General features: G+C 45.5%; 1 protein-coding gene across 1 annotated transcript in view; it reads right to left on the bottom strand.

Annotated features, from left to right (window-relative positions):
• The window catches only part of LOC124040475 (catenin delta-2-like), an 890284-nt gene that overhangs the window by 347801 nt on the left and 524103 nt on the right, over positions 1–18380 (bottom strand). The window lies entirely within an intron of this gene.

Genomic DNA, 18380 nt, shown 5'->3' with positions numbered 1-18380 from the left:
GACCATGAAGGCCTGATTCAAGCAGTCTCTGAACAGTTGATGCTGAGATGTGTCTGTAACTTTAACTCTGTGATGCATTTATTTGGGCTGCAATTTCTGAGGCTGGTAACTCTAATGAACTTATCCTCTGCAGCAGAGGTAACTCTGGGTCTTCCTTTCCTGTGGCGGTCCTCATGAGAGCTAGTGTCATTATTGTGCTTGATGGTTCTTGCGACTGCACTTGAAGAAACTTTCAAAGTTCTTAATTTTCCAGATTGACTGACCTTCATGTAATGATGGGCTATCATTTCTCTTTGTTTATTTGAGTTGTTCTTGCCATAATATGGATGTAGTCCTATTTGGTAGAAGGCCATGTTCTGTATGCCACCCTACCTTGTCACAACACAACTGATTGGCTGAAATTCATTAAGAAGGAAAGAAAATCCAGAAATTAACTTTTAACAAGGTACACCTTTTAATTGGAATGCATTCCAGGTGACTACCTAGTGAAGCTGGTTAAGAGCGTCCAAAGCTGTCATCAAGGCAAAGGGTGGCTATTTCAAAGAATCTCAAATATAAAATATATTTTGATTTAACACTTTTTTGGTTACTACATGATTCCATATGTGTTATTTCATAGTTTTGATGTCTTCACTATTATTCTACAATGTAGAAAATAGTACAAAATAAAGGAAACCACTTGAATGTGTAGGTGTGTCCAAACTTTAGACTGAACTTTACTTGATTATAAACTACACACACACACACATCTACATAATATTATTCTCTACATAATATTATACTACACACCATAATATTATACTCTACACACCATAATATTATTACATTTACATTTAAGTCATTTAGCAGACGCTCTTATCCAGAGCGACTTACAAATATTATACTCTACACACCATAATATTATACTCTACATACCATAATATTAAACTCTACACACCATAATATTATTCGCTACATAATATTATACTCTACACACCATAATATTATACTCTACATACCATAATATTATACTCTACATACCATAATATTATACTCTACACAGCATAATATTAAACTCTACACACCATAATAGTATACTACACACCATATTATTAAACTCTACACACCATAATATTAAACTCTACACACCATACTATTAAACTCTACACACCATAATATTAAACTCTACACAGCATAATATTAAACTCTACACAGCATAATATTAAACTCTACACACCATAATATTATACTACACACCATAATATTATACTCTACACACCATAATATTATACTCTACACACCATAATATTATACTCTACACACCATAATATTATACTCTACACACCATAATATTATACTCTACACAGCATAATATTATACTCTACACACCATAATATTATACTCTACACACCATAATATTATACTACACACCATAATATTATTACATTTAGAACCAGGAACAGATATAGCCCTTGGTTCTCTCCAGACCTGACTGCCCTTGACCAGCACAAAACCATCCTGTGGCGTTCTGCATTTAGCGTCGAATAGCCCCCGTGATATGCAACTTTTCAGGGAAATTAGGAACCAATACTGGTTCAGGCAGTTAAGGAAAGCTAAGGCTAGCTTTTTCAAGCAGAAATTTCCATCCAGTAGCACAAACTCAAAAAATTCTGGGACACTGTAAAGTCCATGGAGAATAAGAGCACCTCCTCCCAGCTGCCCACTGCACTGAAGCTAGGAAACTGTCACCACCGATAAATCCACTATAATTGAGAATTTCAATGAGCATTTTTCTACGGCTGGCCGTGCTTTCCACCTGTCTACCCTTACCCCGATCAATAGTCCTCCACCCCCCACAGCAAGTCGCCCAAGCCTCCCCCATTTCTCCTTCACCCAATTCCAGATAGCTGATGTTCTGAAAGAGCTGCAAAATCTGGACCCCTACAAATCAGCCGGGCTAGACAATCTGGACCCTCTCTTTCTAAAATTATCTGCCGGAATTGTTGCAATCCCTATTACTAGCGTGTTCAACCTCTCTTTCGTATCGTCTGAGTTTCCCAAAGATTGGAAAGCTGCTGCGGTCATCCCCCCTTCAAAGGGGGAGAAACTTTAGACCCAAACTGCTACAGACCTATATCTATCATACCCTGCTTTTCTAAATTAACAAACAGATTACCGACCATTTCGAATGCCACCGTACCTTCTCTGCTATGCAATCTGGTTTCAGAGATGGTCATGGGTGCACCTTAGCCACGCTCAAGGTCCTAAACAATATCATAACCGCAATCGATAAGAGACATTACTCTGCAGTAATCGACCTGGCCAAGGCTTTCGACTCTGTCGATCACCACATTCTTATCAGCACACTCAACAGCCTTAGTTTCTCAAATGATTGCCTCGCCTGGTTCACCAACTACTTCTCTGATAGAGTTCAATGTGTCAAATCGGAGGTTCTGTTGTCGGAACCTCTGGTAGTCTCTACAGGGGTGCCACAGGGTTCAATTCTTGGGCCTCCAGACGAGCTTCAATGCCATACAACTCTCCTTCCGTGGCCTCCAACTGCTCTTAACTGCAAGTAAAACTAAATGCTTGCTCTTCATCCGATCGCTGCACGCACTGTCTGCCTGTCCAGCATCACTACTTAGAATATGTGGACAACTAAAAATACCTAGGTGTCTGGTTGGACTGTAAACTCTCCTTCCAGACTCACATTAAGCATCTCAAATCCAAAATTAAATCTAGAATCGAATTTCACAACAAAGCATCCTTCACTGATGCTGCCAAACATACCCTCGTAAAACTGACCATCCTATCGATCCTCGACTTCGGCGATGTCATTTACAAAATAGCCTACCACACTCTACTCAACATATTGGATGCAGTCTATCACAGTGCCATCCGTTTTGTCACCAATGCTCTCGTTGGCTGGCCCTCGCTTTATACTGGTTGTCAAACCCACTGGCTCCAGGTCATATACAAGTCTCTGCTAGGTAAAGCCCCGCCTTATCTCAGCTCACTGGTCACCATAGCAGCACCCACCCTGCTCCAGCAGGTATAGCTCACTGGTCACCCCCAAAGCCAATTCTTTCTTTGGCCGCCTCTCCTTCCAGTTCTCTGCTGCCAATGACTTGAACGAGCTGCAAAAAACACTGAGGCTGGAGATTCATATCTCCCTCACTAACTTTAAGCATCAGCTGTCAGAGCAACTCACAGATCACTGCACCTGTACATAGCCCATCTGCAAATAGCCCATCCAACTACCTCATCCCCATACTGTATTCATTTATTTATCTTGCTCCTTTGCACCCCAGTATGTCTACTTGCACATTCATCTTCTGCATATCTACCATTCCTTCTCTCTCTCTACTCTCCCCCTCACCTCCCTCTCTCCCCTCCATTCTCTCTCTCTACTCTCCCCTTTCTCTCTATTCTCCCCCTCCCCTCCCTCTCTCTATTCTCCCCCTCCCTTCTCTCGCTCTACTCTCCCCCTCCGCTCCCTCTCTCTACTCCCCCTCCCTTCTCTCTCTCTACTCTCCCCCTCCCTTCTCTCTCTACTCTCCCCTCTTTCTCTATTCTCCCCCTCCCTTCTCTCTCTCTACTCTCCCCTCTCTCTCTCTATTCTCCCCCTCCCTTCTCTCTCTACTCTCTACTCTCCCCTTCTCTCTCTCTACTCTCCCCCTCCTCTCTCTCTCTACTCTCCCCCTCCCTTCTCTCTCTCTACTCTCCCCCGTCCGCTCCCTCTCTCTACTCCCCCTCTCTCTACTCCCCCCCTCCCTCCCTTCTCTCTCTCTACTCTCCCCCTCCCTTCTCTCTCTCTACTCTCCCTCTCTCTCTCTCTTCACCCCCTCCCTTCTCTCTCTCTACTCTCCCCCTCCTCTCTCTCTCTCTATTCTCCCCCTCCCTGCTCTCTCTCTACTCTCCTCCCCTCTCTACTCTCCCCTTCTCTCTCTCTACTCTCCCCCTCCCTCTCTTTCTACTCTCTACTCTCCCCCTCCCTTCTCTCTCTCTACTCTCCCCCTCCGCTCCCTCTCTCTACTCCCCCTCTCTCTACTCCCCCTCCCTTCTCTCTCTCTACTCTCCCCCTCTCTCTACTCCCCCTCCCTTCTCTCTCTCTACTCTCCCTTCTCTCTCTCTCTACTCCCCCTCCCTTCTCTCTCTCTACTCTCCCCTCCCTTACTCTACCCCCTCTCTCTACTCCCCCTCCCTTCTCTCTCTACTCTCCCCTCCCTTTCTCTACCCCCCTCTCTCTACTCCCCCTCCCTTCTCTCTCTCTACTCTCCCCTCCCTTTCTCTACCCCCCCTCTCTCTCCCCCCCTCCCTTCTCTCTCTACTCTCCCCTCCCTTTCTCTACCCCCCCCCTCTCTCTACTCCCCCTCCCTTCTCTCTCTCTACTCTCCCCTCCCTTCTCTCTCTCAACTCTCCCCTTCTCTCTCTCTACTCTCCCCCTCCCTTCTCTCTCTCTACTCCCCCTCTCTGTCTACTCCCCCTCCCTCCCTTCTCTCTCTACTCTCCCCCTCCCTTCTCTCTCTCTCTACTCTCCCCTCTCTCTCTCTATTCACCCCCTCCCTTCTCTCTCTCTACTCTCTCCCCTTCTCTCTCTCTACTCTCCCCCTCCCTTCTCTCTCTCTACTCCCCCCTCTCTCTACTCCCCCTCCCTCCCTTCTCTCTCTACTCTCCCCCTCCCTTCTCTCTCTCTCTACTCTCCCCTTCTCTCTCTCTACTCTCCCCCTCCTCTCTCTCTCTACTCTCTACTCTCCCCCTCCCTTCTCTCTCTCTACTCCCCTCTCTCTCTACTCTCCCCTCTCTCTCTCTCTCTCTCTCTCTCTCTATTCTCCCCTTCCCTTCTCTCTCTCTACTCCCCCTCTCTCTACTCCCCCTCCCTTCTCTCTCTCTACTCTCCCTTCTCTCTCTCTACTCTCCCCCTCCGCTCCCTCTCTCTACTCCCCCCTCTCTCTACTCCCCCTCCCTTCTCTCTCTCTACTCTCCCCTCCCTTTCTCTACCCCCCTCTCTCTACTCCCCCTCCATTCTCTCTCTCTACTCTCCCCTCCCTTTCTCTACCCCCCTCTCTACTCCCCCTCCCTTCTCTCTCTCTACTCTCCCCTCCCTTTCTCTACCCCCTCTCTCTACTCCCCCTCCCTTCTCTCTCCGACCAAGCTGACTCCACACTCCAAGACTGCTTCCATCACGTGGACTGGGATATGTTTTGTATTGCGTCAGTTAACAATATTGACGAATACACTGATTCGGTGTGCGAGTTCATTAGAACGTGTGTTGAAGATGTTGTTCCCATAGCAACGATTAAAACATTCCCTAACCAGAAACCGTGGATTGATGGCAGCATTCGCGTGAAACTGAAAGCGCGAACCACTGCTTTTAATCAGGGCAAGGTGACTGGTAACATGACCGAATACAAACAGTGCAGCTATTCCCTCCGCAAGGCTATTAAACAAGCTAAGCGTCAGTACAGAGACAAAGTGGAATCTCAATTCAACAGCTCAGACACAACACAAGAGGCATGTGGCAGGGTCTACAGTCAATCACGGACTACAAGAAGAAATCCAGCCCAGTCACGGACCAGGATGTCTTGCTCCCAGGCAGACTAAATAACTTTTTTGCCCACTTTGAGGACAATACAGTGCCACTGACACGGCCTGCAACGAAAACATGCGGACTCTCCTTCACTGCAGCCGAGGTGAGTAAGACATTTAAACGTGTTAACCCTCGCAAGGCTGCAGGCGCAGACGGCATCCCCAGCCGCGCCCTCAGAGCATGCGCAGACCAGCTGGTCGGTGTGTTTACGGACATATTTAAAAAATCCCTATACCAGTCTGCTGTTCCCACATGCTTCAAGAGGGCCACCATTGTTCCTGTTCCCAAGAAAGCTAAGGTAACTGAGCTAAACGACTACCGCCCCGTAGCACTCACTTCCGTCATCATGAAATGCTTTGAGAGACTAGTCAAGGACCATATCACCTCCACCCTACCTGACACCCTAGACCCACTCCAATTTGCTTACCGCCCAAATAGGTCCACAGACGATGCAATCTCAACCACACTGCACACTGCCCTAACCCATCTGGACAAGAGGAATACCTATGTGAGAATGATGTTCATCGACTACAGCTCGACATTCAACACCATAGTACCCTCCAAGCTCGTCATCAAGCTCGAGACCCTGGGTCTCGACCCCGCCCTGTGCAACTGGGTACTGGACTTCCTGACGGGCCGCCCCCAGGTGGTGAGGGTAGGCAACAACATCTCCACCCCACTGATCCTCAACACTGGGGCCCCACAAGGGTGCGTTCTGAGCCCTCTCCTGTACTTCCTGTTCACCCACGACTGCGTGGCCATGCACGCCTCCAACTCAATCATCAAGTTTGCGGACGACACAACAGTGGTAGGCTTGATTACCAACAACGACGTGACGGCCTACAGGGAGGAGGTGAGGGCCCTCAGAGAGTGGTGTCAGGAAAATAACCTCACACTCAACGTCAACAAAACTAAGGAGATGATTGTGGACTTCAGGAAACAGCAGAGGGAACACCCCCCTATCCACATCGATGGAACAGTAGTGGAGAGGGTAGCAAGTTTTAAGTTCCTCGGCATACACATCACAGACAAACTGAATTGGTCCACTCACACAGACAGCATCGTGAAGAAGGCGCAGCAGCGCCTCTTCAACCTCAGGAGGCTGAAGAAATTCGGCTTGTCACCAAAAGCACTCACAAACTTCTACAGATGCACAATAGAGAGCTTCCTGGCGGGCTGTATCACCGCCTGGTACGGCAACTGCTCCGCCCACAACCGTAAGGCTCTCCAGAGGGTAGTGAGGTCTGCACAACGCATCACCGGGGGCAAACTACCTGCCCTCCAGGACACCTGCACCACCCGATGTTACAGGAAGGCCATAAAGATCATCAAGGACAACAACCACCCGAGCCACTGCCTGTTTACCCCGCTATCATCCGGAAGGCGAGGTCAGTACAGGTGCATCAAAGCTGGGACCGAGAGACTGAAAAACAGCTTCTATCTCAAGGCCATCAGACTGTTAAACAGCCACCACTAACATTGAGTGGCTGCTGCCAACACACTGACACTGACCCAACTCCAGCCACTTTAATAATGGGAATTGATGGGAAATGATGTAAATATATCACTAGCCACTTTAAACAATGCTACCTTATATAATGTTACATACCCTACATTATTCATCTCATATGCATACGTATATACTGTACTCTATATCATCGACTGCATCCTTATGTAATACATGTATCACTAGCCACTTTAACTATGCCACTTTGTTTACATACTCATCTCATATGTATATACTGTACTCGATACCATCTACTGTATCTTGCCTATGCTGCTCTGTACCATCACTCATTCATATATCTTTATGTACATATTCTTTATCCCCTTACACTGTGTATAAGACAGTAGTTTTGGAATTGTTAGTTAGATTACTTGTTGGTTATTACTGCATTGTCGGAACTAGAAGCACAAGCATTTCGCTACACTCGCATTAACATCTGCTAACCATGTGTATGTGACAAATAAAATTTGATTTGATTTGACTCTACTCCCCCCCCCCTCTCTCTACTCCCCCCTCCCTTCTCTCTCTCTACTCTCCCCTCCCTTCTCTCTCTACTCCCCCTTCCCTTCTCTCTCTCTACTCTCCCCTCCCTTTCTCTACCCCCTCTCTCTACTCCCCCTCCCTTCTCTCTCTACTCCCCCTCCCTTCTCTCTCTCTACTCTCCCCCCTTTCTCTACCCCCTCTCTCTACTCCCCCTCCCTTCTCTCTCTCTACTCCCTCCCTTCTCCTTCTCTCTCCCCCCCCCTCCCTCTACTCTCTCTCTACTCCCCCTCCCTTCTCTCTCTCTACTCCCCCTCCCTTCTCTCTCTCTACTCTCCCCTCCCTTTCTCTACCCCCCCTCTCTCTACTCCCCCTCCCTTCTCTCTCTCTACTCTCCCCTCCCTCTCTCTACCCCCCTCTCTCCTCCCAACTCCTTCTCTCTCTACTCTCCCCTCCCTCTCTCTACCCCCCCTCTCTCCTCCCCCTCCCTTCTCTCTCTCTCTCTCCCCCCTCCCTCTCTCCCCCCCTCTCTCTCTACTCCCCCTCCCTTCTCTCTCTCTCCTCTCTCCCCCCTTCTCTCTCTCTCTTTCTCCCCTCCCTCTCTCTACCCCCCTCTCTCTACTCCCCCTCCCTTCTCTCTCTACACTCCCCTCCCTTTCTCTACCCCCCTCTCTATACTCCCCCTCCCTCCCTTCTCTCTCTCTCCTCTCCCCTCCCTTCTCTCTCTCTACTCTCCCCTCCCTCTCTCTACCCCCCTCTCCTCTCCCCTCCCTCTCTCTACCCCCCTCTCTCTACTCCCCCTCTCTCCTCCCCCTCCCTTCTCTCTCTCTACTCTCCCCTCTCTCCTCTCCCCTCCCTTCTCTCGCTCTACCCCCCTCTCTCTACCCCCCTCTCTCTACTCCCCCTCCCTTCTCTCTCTCTACTCTCCCCTCCCTTTCTCTACCCCCCTCTCTCCTCCCCCTCCCTTCTCTCTCTCTACTCTCTCCTCCCGCTCTCTACCCCCCTCTCTCTACTCCGCCCTCCCTTCTCTCTCTCTACTCTCCCCTCCCTTTCTCTACCCCCCCCCCTCTCTCTACTCCCCCTCCCTTCTCTCTCTCTACTCTCCCCTCCCTTTCTCTACCCCCCTCTCTCTACTCCCCCTCCCTTCTCTCTCTCTACTCCCCCTCCCTTTCTCTACCCCCCGCTCTCTACTCCCCCTCCCTTCTCTCTCTCTACTCTCCCCTCCCTTTCTCTACCCCCCGCTCTCTCCTCCCCCCTCCCTTCTCTCTCTCTACTCTCCCCTCGCTTTCTCTACCCCCCCTCTCTCCTCCCCCTCCCTTCTCTCTCTCTACTCTCTCCTCCCGCTCTCTTCCACCCCCCTCTCTCTACTCCGCCCTCCCTTCTCTCTCTCTACTCTCCTCCCTCATCCCCTTGACCACTTACTGTCTCTGGACCAGGTGTTACCACGCATACCCTTGTGTCAGACAGCATGTACAGTATATTTTGTCTTGCCCGTTTTCCATGTCCTTGTAGGGTTTATGTATGAGGACTGAGTGCCTCTATTGATTTGAATAATATTATGTTGTTTTAGCTAGCGTTAGCATCAGCCCTCCAGGCTCTGTCAGTTTATAGCACTCATGTTAGCATCTATCACCTGGTGGTGTGACGTGTGACATTAGGATCTGCCAGTGCATGGTCTCTAGTCAGGTACACGCATATCCACACTCACACACACACACACGCACACACACACTCATACACACGCATGGGTTCAGGTAAACATAAACACACACTTCTGGTCCTCTATCATCAATCTACAAGCCAGCATATTGTTGGTTAACACATAGTGTAGGACTCAAAATGGCAGCAGGACTCCTCAGACTGCCCCTTGTCAACCCCCTAACCCTAGCTTCATATCTCTCTGCATCCCGGTTCAATCCTAACCCTCAACCCTTGCTTTGACCATAGCCTCAACCCTTGCCTTTGACCATAGCCTCAACCCTTGCCTTTGACCATAGCCTCAACCCTTGCCTTTGACCATAGCCTCAACCCTTGCCTTTGACCATAGCCTCAACCCTTGCCTTTGACCATAGCCTCAACCCTTGCCTTTGACCATAGCCTCAACCCTTACCTTTGACCATAGCCTCAACCCTTGCCTTTGACCGTAGTTGTGAAAGCGATTACTACAGCCTCTCTCTGGTCTGCATGTTTCTTTCAACAAGGGTATCTGCTACCTGATAGGGTGACTTAAGGTGACCTCGACACAAAATCCCACAGACCTCTACTCTGATACTGATACTCTGTCCCATTGACACACTCTACTCTTATACTATGTCCTACTGACACAGACCTCTACTCTGATACTATGTCCTACTGACACAGACCTCTACTCTGATACTGATACTATGTCCTACTGACACAGACCTCTACTCTGATACTATGTCCTACTGACACAGACCTCTACTCTGATACTATGTCCTACTGACACAGACCTCTACTCTGATACTGATACTATGTCCTACTGACACAGACCTCTACTCTGATACTGATACTATGTCCTACTGACACAGACCTCTACTCTGATACTATGTCCTACTGACACAGACCTCTACTCTGATACTATGTCCTACTGACACAGACCTCTACTCTGATACTATGTCCTACTGACACAGACCTCTACTCTGATACTGATACTATGTCCTACTGACACAGACCTCTACTCTGATACTGATACTATGTCCTACTGACACAGACCTCTACTCTGATACTGATACTATGTCCTACTGACACAGACCTCTACTCTGATACTGATACTATGTCCTACTGACACAGACCTCTACTCTGATACTGATACTATGTCCTACTGACACAGACCTCTGATATTGAAAGACTAAGACTGGATAAAATAGTAGTCATGCTTATTTATAAAGCCTTATCATGGCCATTTTCTAAATCAGTGATCACCTGTTTGGATTTTCATTGTGATAGTGAATTGAGCCTGTCATGCAGTACCCCCTGTCTCCCAGCAGAGTGTGCCAGTCTGAGTTTCCCTGCCCTGTTTTATGTTTGGATATGGTAAGGATTGGGTTTTGACGACTCTGATCCTAGATCTGTCGTTAGGAGGTGGATTTGCAGATGGAGAGATGCCAGGCTGACAGACTTGCTGACCACGTCTCAGGGTTTATAATCTCAGGTGACCATCTCAGACTGCTTCTGTTCATAACAGTGATTTTAACATGATCTTCTGGCTACAGCCTATCTATCCCTCTCCCTTCATAATGATGGCTTTTACATGACTGTTTCCACGGCTACTTCCAGTGGTTTTCAGAAAGGATTCACGCCCCTTGAGTTATAAAAAAATATATATATACACAGTGGGGAGAACAAGTATTTGACACACTGCCGATTTTGCAGGATTTCCTGCTTACAAAGCATGTAGAGGTCTGCCATTTTTATCATAGGTACACTTCAACTGTGAGAGACGGAATCTAAAACAAAAATCCAGAAAATGACATTGTAATCTTCTCCTTTCCCCCTTCTGATGACCAGGTGGCGAATCGCATCTCTGCATGTCTGGCAGACATATCAGTGTGGATGACGGATCACCACCTCAAGCTGAACTTCGGCAAGACGGAGCTGCTCTTCCTCCCGGGGAAGGACTGCCCGTTCCATGATCTCGCCATCACGGTTGACAACTCCATTGTGTCCTCCTCCCAGAGCGCTAAGAACCTTGGCGTGATCCTGGACAACAAACTGTCGTTCTCAACTAACATCAAGGCGGTGGCCCGTTCCTGTAGGTTCATGCTCTACAACATCCGCAGAGTACGACCCTGCCTCACACAGGAAGCGGCGCAGGTCCTAATCCAGGCACTTGTCATCTCCCGTCTGGATTACTGCAACTCGCTGTTGGCTGGGCTCCCTGCCTGTGCCATTAAACCCCTACAACTCATCCAGAACGCCGCAGCCCGTCTAGTGTTCAACCTTCCCAAGTTCTCTCACGTCACCCCGCTCCTCCGCTCTCTCCACTGGCTTCCAGTTTCGCATCCGCTACAAGACCATGGTGCTTGCCTACGGAGCTGTGAGGGGAACGGCACCTCAGTACCTCCAGGCTCTGATCAGGCCCTACACCCAAATAAGGGCACTGCGTTCATCCACCTCTGGCCTGCTCGCCTCCCTACCACTGAGGAAGTACAGTTCCCGCTCAGCTCAGTCAAAACTGTTCGCTGCTCTGGCTCCCCAATGGTGGAACAAACTCCCTCACGACGCCAGGACAGCGGAGTCAATCACCACCTTCCGGAGACACCTGAAACCCCACCTCTTTAAGGAATACCTAGGATAGGATAAAGTAATCCTTCTCACCCTCCCTCCCCCCTTAAAATATTTAGATGCACTATTGTAAAGTGGTTGTTCCACTGGATGTCATAAGGTGAATGCACCAATTTGTAAGTCGCTCTGGATAAGAGCGTCTGCTAAATGACTTAAATGTAATGTAAATGTATGATTTAAGTAAATCATTTGCATTTTATTGCATGACATAAGTATTTGATACATCAGAAAAGCACAACTTAATATTTGGTTCAGAAACCTTTGTTTGCAATTACAGAGATCATACATTTCCTGTAGTTCTTGACCAGGTTTGCACACACTGCAGCAGGGATTTTGGCCCACTCCTCCATACAGACCTTCTCCAGATCCTTCAGGTTTCTGGGCTGTCGCTGGGCAATACGGACTTTCAGCTCCCTCCAAAGATTTTCTATGGGTTCAGGTCTGGAGACTGGCTAGGCTACTCCAGGACCTTGAGATGCTTCTTACGGAGCCACTCCTTAGTTGCCCTGGCTGTGTGTTTCGGGTCGTTGTCATGCTGGAAGACCCACCCACGACCCATCTTCAATGCTCTTACTGAGGGAAGGAGGTTGTTAGTCAAGATCTCACGAAACATGGCCCCATCCATCCTCCCCTCAATACGGTGCAGTCATCCTGTCCCCTTTGCAGAAAAGCATTACCAAAGAATGATGTTTCCACCTCCATGCTTCACGGTTGGGATGGTGTTCTTGGGGTTGTACTACTTCTTCCTCCAAACACGGCGAGTGGAGTTTAGACCAAAAAGCTCTATTTTTGTCTCATCAGACCACATGACCTTCTCCCATTCCTCCTCTGGATCATTCAGATGGTCATTGGCAAACTTCAGACAGGCCTGGACATGCGCTGTCTTGAGCAGGGGGACCTTGCATGCGCTGCAGGATTTTAATCCATGACGGCGTAGTGTGTTACTAATGGTTTTCTTTGAGACTGTGGTCCCAGCTCTCTTCAGGTCATTGACCAGGTCCTGCCGTGTAGTTCTGGGCTGATCCCTCACCTTCCTCATGATTATTGATGCCCCACGAGGTGAAATCTTGCATGGAGCCCCAGACCAAGGGTGATTGATTGACCATCATCTTGAACTTCTTCCATTTTCTAATAATTGCGCCAACAGTTGTTGCCTTCTCACCAAGCTGCTTGCCTATTGTCCTGTAGCCCATCCCAGCCTTGTGCAGGTCTACAATTTTACCCCTGATGTCCTTACACAGCTCTCTGGTCTTGGCCATTGTGGAGAGGTTGGAGTCTGTTTGATTGAGTGTGTGGACAGGTGTCTTTTATACAGGTAACGAGTTCAAACAGGTGCAGTTAATACAGGTAATGAGTGGAGAACAGGAGGGCTTCTTAAAGAAAAACTAACAGGTCTGTGAGAGACGGAATTCTTACTGGTTGATAGGTGATCAAATACTTATGTCATGCAATAAAATGCTAATTAATTACTTAAAAATCATACAATGAGATTTTCTGGATTTTTGTTTTAGATTCAGTCTCTCACAGTTGAAGTGTACCTTTGATTAAAAAAAATGACAGACCTCTACATGCTTTGTAAGTAGGAAAACCTGCAAAACCTGCAGTGTATCAAATACTTGTTCTCCCCACTGTATATATATATATTATTATACAGTGCCTTGCGAAAGTATTCGGCCCCCTTGAACTTTGCAACCTTTTGCCACATTTCAGGCTTCAAACATAAAGATATAAAACTGTATTTTTTTGTGAAGAATCAACAACAAGTGGGACACAATCATGAAGTGGAACGACATTTTTTGGATATTTCAAACTTTTTTAACAAATCAAAAACTGAAAAATTGGGCGTGCAAAATTATTCAGCCCCCTTAAGTTAATACTTTGTAGCGCCACCTTTTGCTGCGATTACAGCTGTAAGTCGCTTGGGGTATGTCTCTATCAGTTTTGCACATCGAGAGACTGAATTTTTTTCCCAATCCTCCTTGCAAAACAGCTCGAGCTCAGTGAGGTTGGATGTAGAGCATTTGTGAACAGCAGTTTCCAGTTCTTTCCACAGATTCTCGATTGGATTCAGGTCTGGACTTTGACTTGGCCATTCTAACACCTGGATATGTTTATTTTTGAACCATTCCATTGTAGATTTTGCTTTATGTTTTGGATCATTGTCTTGTTGGAAGACAAATCTCCGTCCCAGTCTCAGGTCTTTTGCAGACTCCATCAGGTTTTCTTCCAGAATGGTCCTGTATTTGGCTCCATCCATCTTCCCATCAATTTTAACCATCTTCCCTGTCCCTGCTGAAGAAAAGCAGGCCCAAACCATGATGCTGCCACCACCATGTTTGACGGTGGGGATGGTGTGTTCAGGGTGATGAGATGTGTTGCTTTTACGCCAAACATAACGTTTTGCATTGTTGCCAAAAAGTTCAATTTTGGTTTCATCTGACCAGAGCACCTTCTTCCACATGTTTGGTGTGTCTCCCAGGTGGCTTGTGGTAAACTTTAAATGACACTTTTTATCGATATCTTTAAGAAATGGCTTTCTTCTTGCAACTCTTCCATAAAGGCCAGATTTGTGCAATATACGAGTGATTGTTGTCCTATGGACAGAGTCTCCCACCTCAGCTGTAGATCTCTGCAGTTCATCCAGAGTGATCACTCTTCTCCTTGTATGAGCTGAAAATTTTGGGGGACGGCCAGGTCTTGGTAGATTTGCAGTGGTCTGATACTCCTTCCATTTCAATATTATCGCTTGCACAGTGCACCCTGGGATATCTTTTTGTATCCAAATCTGGCTTTAAACTTCTTCACAACAGTATCTCGGACCTGCCTGGTGTGTTCCTTTTTCTTCATGATGTTCTCTGCGCTTTTAACGGACCTCTGAGACTATCACAGTGCAGGTGCATTTATACAGAGACTTGATTTTTTTTAAACAATTTTTACCTTTATTTAACTAGGCAAGTCAGTTAAGAACAAATTCTTATTTTCAATGACGGCCTAGGAACAGTGGGTTAACTGCCTGTTCAGGGGCAGAACGACAGATTTGTACCTTGTCAGCTCGGGGGTTTGAACTTGCAACATTCCGGTTACTAGTCCAACACTCTAACCACTAGGCTACGCTGCCAGTGGATTGTATTTATCATCATTAGTCATTTAGGTCAACATTGGATCATTCAGAGATCCTCACTGAACTTCTGGAAAGGGGCTGAATAATTTTGCACGCCCAATTTTTCAGTTTTTGATTTGTTAATATTAAAAAAGTTTGAAATATCCAATAAATGTCGTTCCACTTCATGATTGTGTCCCACTTGTTGTTGATTCTTCACAAAAAAATACAGTTTTATATCTTTATGTTTGAAGCCTGACATGTGGCAAAAGGTCGCAAAGTTCAAGGGGGCCGAATACTTTCGCAAGGCACTGTATACATATATATATTTATATATATATATATATATGTATATATATATATGTAAAATATAAAAAGAATGTTACAGCCTGAATTTAAAATGAATTTAAAAACATGTTTCACACTCATTTTCACGCAAACCCCATAATGACAAAGTGAGAATAATGCAGAAATATCTCATTTACATAAGTATTCACACCCCTGAGTTAATACATGTTAGAATCACCTTTGGCACCCGTTACAGCTGTGAGTCTTTCTGGGTACGTCTCTAAGAACTTTGCACACCTGGATTGTACAATATTTTCACATTATTCGTTTAAACATTATTCCAGCTCTGTCAAGTTAGTTGTTGATCATTGCTAGACAGCCATTATCAAGTCTTGTCATATATTTTCAAGCAGATTTAAGTCAAAACTGTAACTCGGGCCACTCAGGAACATTCACTCTTCTTGGTAAGCAACTCCAGTGTAGATTTGGCCTTGTGTTTTAGGTTATTGTCCTGCTGAAAGGTGAATTCATCTCCCAGTGTCTGGTGGAAAGCAGACTGAACCTCTATGATTTTTCCTGTGCTCTATTCTGTTTACTTGTATAAAAACAACTCAGATGACAAGCGTACCCATAACATGATGCAGCCACCACCATGTTTGAACATATGAAGAGTGGTATTCGGGGGTGTGTTGTGTTGGATTTACAGCAAGTATCTTGTAGCTTGTATCCAGGACATTAAGTTCATTTCTTTGCCACATTTTTTGCAGTGTTACGTTAGTGCCTTATTGCTTATTGTTTTGGGAATATTTGTATTCTGTACAGGCTTCCTTCTTTTCACTCGGTCATATAGGTTAGTATTGTGGAGTAACTCCAATGTTGTTGATCCATCCTCAGTTTTCTCCTATCACAGCCTTTAAACTCTGTAACTGTTTTAAAGTCACTGCTAGCGAGCGGCATGGTGAAATCCCTGAGCAGTTTCCTTCCTCTCCAGCAACTGAGTTAGGAAGTGTTGATACACCATCCAAAGCCTAAATAATAACTTGCACCATGCTCAAAGGATATTCAATGTCTGTTTTTTTTTTTTTTACCTTCTTAGCGAGGCATTGGAAAACCTCTAGTCTTTGTGGTTAAATCTGTGTTTGAAATTCTTTGCTCGACTGAGGGACATTACATGTGTGTATGTGTGGGGTACAGAGATGGGGTAGCCATTTAAAAATAATCTTAAACACTATTTTTGCACACAGTGAGTGAGTCCACACTTATTATGTTACTTGTTAAGCAAATTCTTATTTTGGCTTGCCATAACAGAGGGGTTGAAGACATATTGACTCCAGACATTCCAGCTTGTAATTTTTAAGTCATTTGTAAAAATGTTTAAAAACCTAATTCCACTTTGAGATTATGGAGTATTGTGTGTAGGCCAGTGACACAAAATCTCTATTTAATCCATTTTAAATTCAGGCTGTAACACAACAAAATGTGGAAATGAAATTATGCACCTGGTACTTATCAGGAAATGATGCACCTGGTACTTATCAGGAAATGATGCACCTGGTACTTATCAGGAAATGATGCACCTGGTACTTATCAGGAAATGATGCACCTGGTACTTATCAGGAAATAATGGACCTGATAGTTATCAGGAAATGATGGCCCTGGTACTTATCAGGAAATGATGCACCTGGTACTTATCAGGAAATGATGCACCTGGTACTTATCAGGAAATGATACCCCTGGTACTTATCAGGAAATGATGCACCTGGTACTTATCAGGAAATGATGCACCTGGTACTTATCAGGAAATGATGCACCTGGTACTTATCAGGAAATGATGCACCTGGTACTTATCAGGAAATGATGCACCTGGTACTTATCAGGAAATGATGCACCTGGTACTTATCAGGAAATGATGCACCTGGTACTTATCAGGAAATGATGCACCTGGTACTTATCAGGAAATGATGCACATGGTACTTATCAGGAAATGATGCACATGGTACTTATCAGGAAATGATGCACCTGGTACTTATCAGGAAATGATGCACCTGGTACTTATCAGGAAATGATGCACATGGTACTTATCAGGAAATGATGCACCTGGTACTTATCAGGAAATTATGCACATGGTACTTATCAGGAAATGATGCACCTGGTACTTATCAGGAAATGATGCACCATCTTTTTTATGTTTTAGAAAGTCACTCACTCTCACAGACACAAACAGTAGAGTGTATTGCATTCCAGTTGTGTTTTTATTGACCATAAACAAGAACATTGTAGAGTACACGGACTAGATATTGCTGGTCCCATTGTGGTTCCATTACCACTCAAACAAACAAAACCTTGTGAATCTGTTTGGTAAATCCATAGCGTTGCTTCCTGAGAGAAGTGTAAACTAAATATATATATACATTTTTTAATTGGACTTGTATAAGCAGAGAGTTTAGAGAGTTTTCGTCCATTCCTTTTAAATCAATGAGGGGAACCAGGGCACACTTGGGCAGACACAGAATTCACCTGGAGTCTTTGTGATATGTCTGGGAAAGCATTTTAGTGTTACACTCCTGCTGCCTAGCCTGCTCCATTTGTTTACAGAAATGATTTTTGTGCCAACCACTGCCCCCTAGTAACTCCATAGCAACTTATCACATTGGCTGTTAGACACACCTAAAATATGCCACTTAAAGCCAGTCCTGTCTTTAGGGTTATCACTGTGAAATTGTCTTCTCTTCAATCCCTACCATAATAATACTACATTATATCAATCCCTACCATAATAATACTACATTATATCAATCCCTACCATAATAATACTACATTATATCAATCCCTACCATAATAATACTACATTATATCAATCCCTACCATAATAATACCATATTATATCAATCCCTACCATAATAATACCATATTATATCAATCCCTACCATAATAATACCATATTATATCAATCCCTACCATAATAATACTACATTATATCAATCCCTACCATAATAATACTACATTATATCAATCCCTACCATAATAATACCATATTATATCAATCCCTACCATAATAATACTACATTATATCAATCCCTACCATAATAATACTACATTATATCAATCCCTACCATAATAATACTACATTA

Source organism: Oncorhynchus gorbuscha, linkage group LG07 (genome assembly GCF_021184085.1).
Source record: "Oncorhynchus gorbuscha isolate QuinsamMale2020 ecotype Even-year linkage group LG07, OgorEven_v1.0, whole genome shotgun sequence".
NCBI lineage: Eukaryota > Metazoa > Chordata > Actinopteri > Salmoniformes > Salmonidae > Oncorhynchus > Oncorhynchus gorbuscha.
Note: the sequence above shows the minus strand (reverse complement) of the source record. Positions and strands in the feature narration are given on the sequence as shown.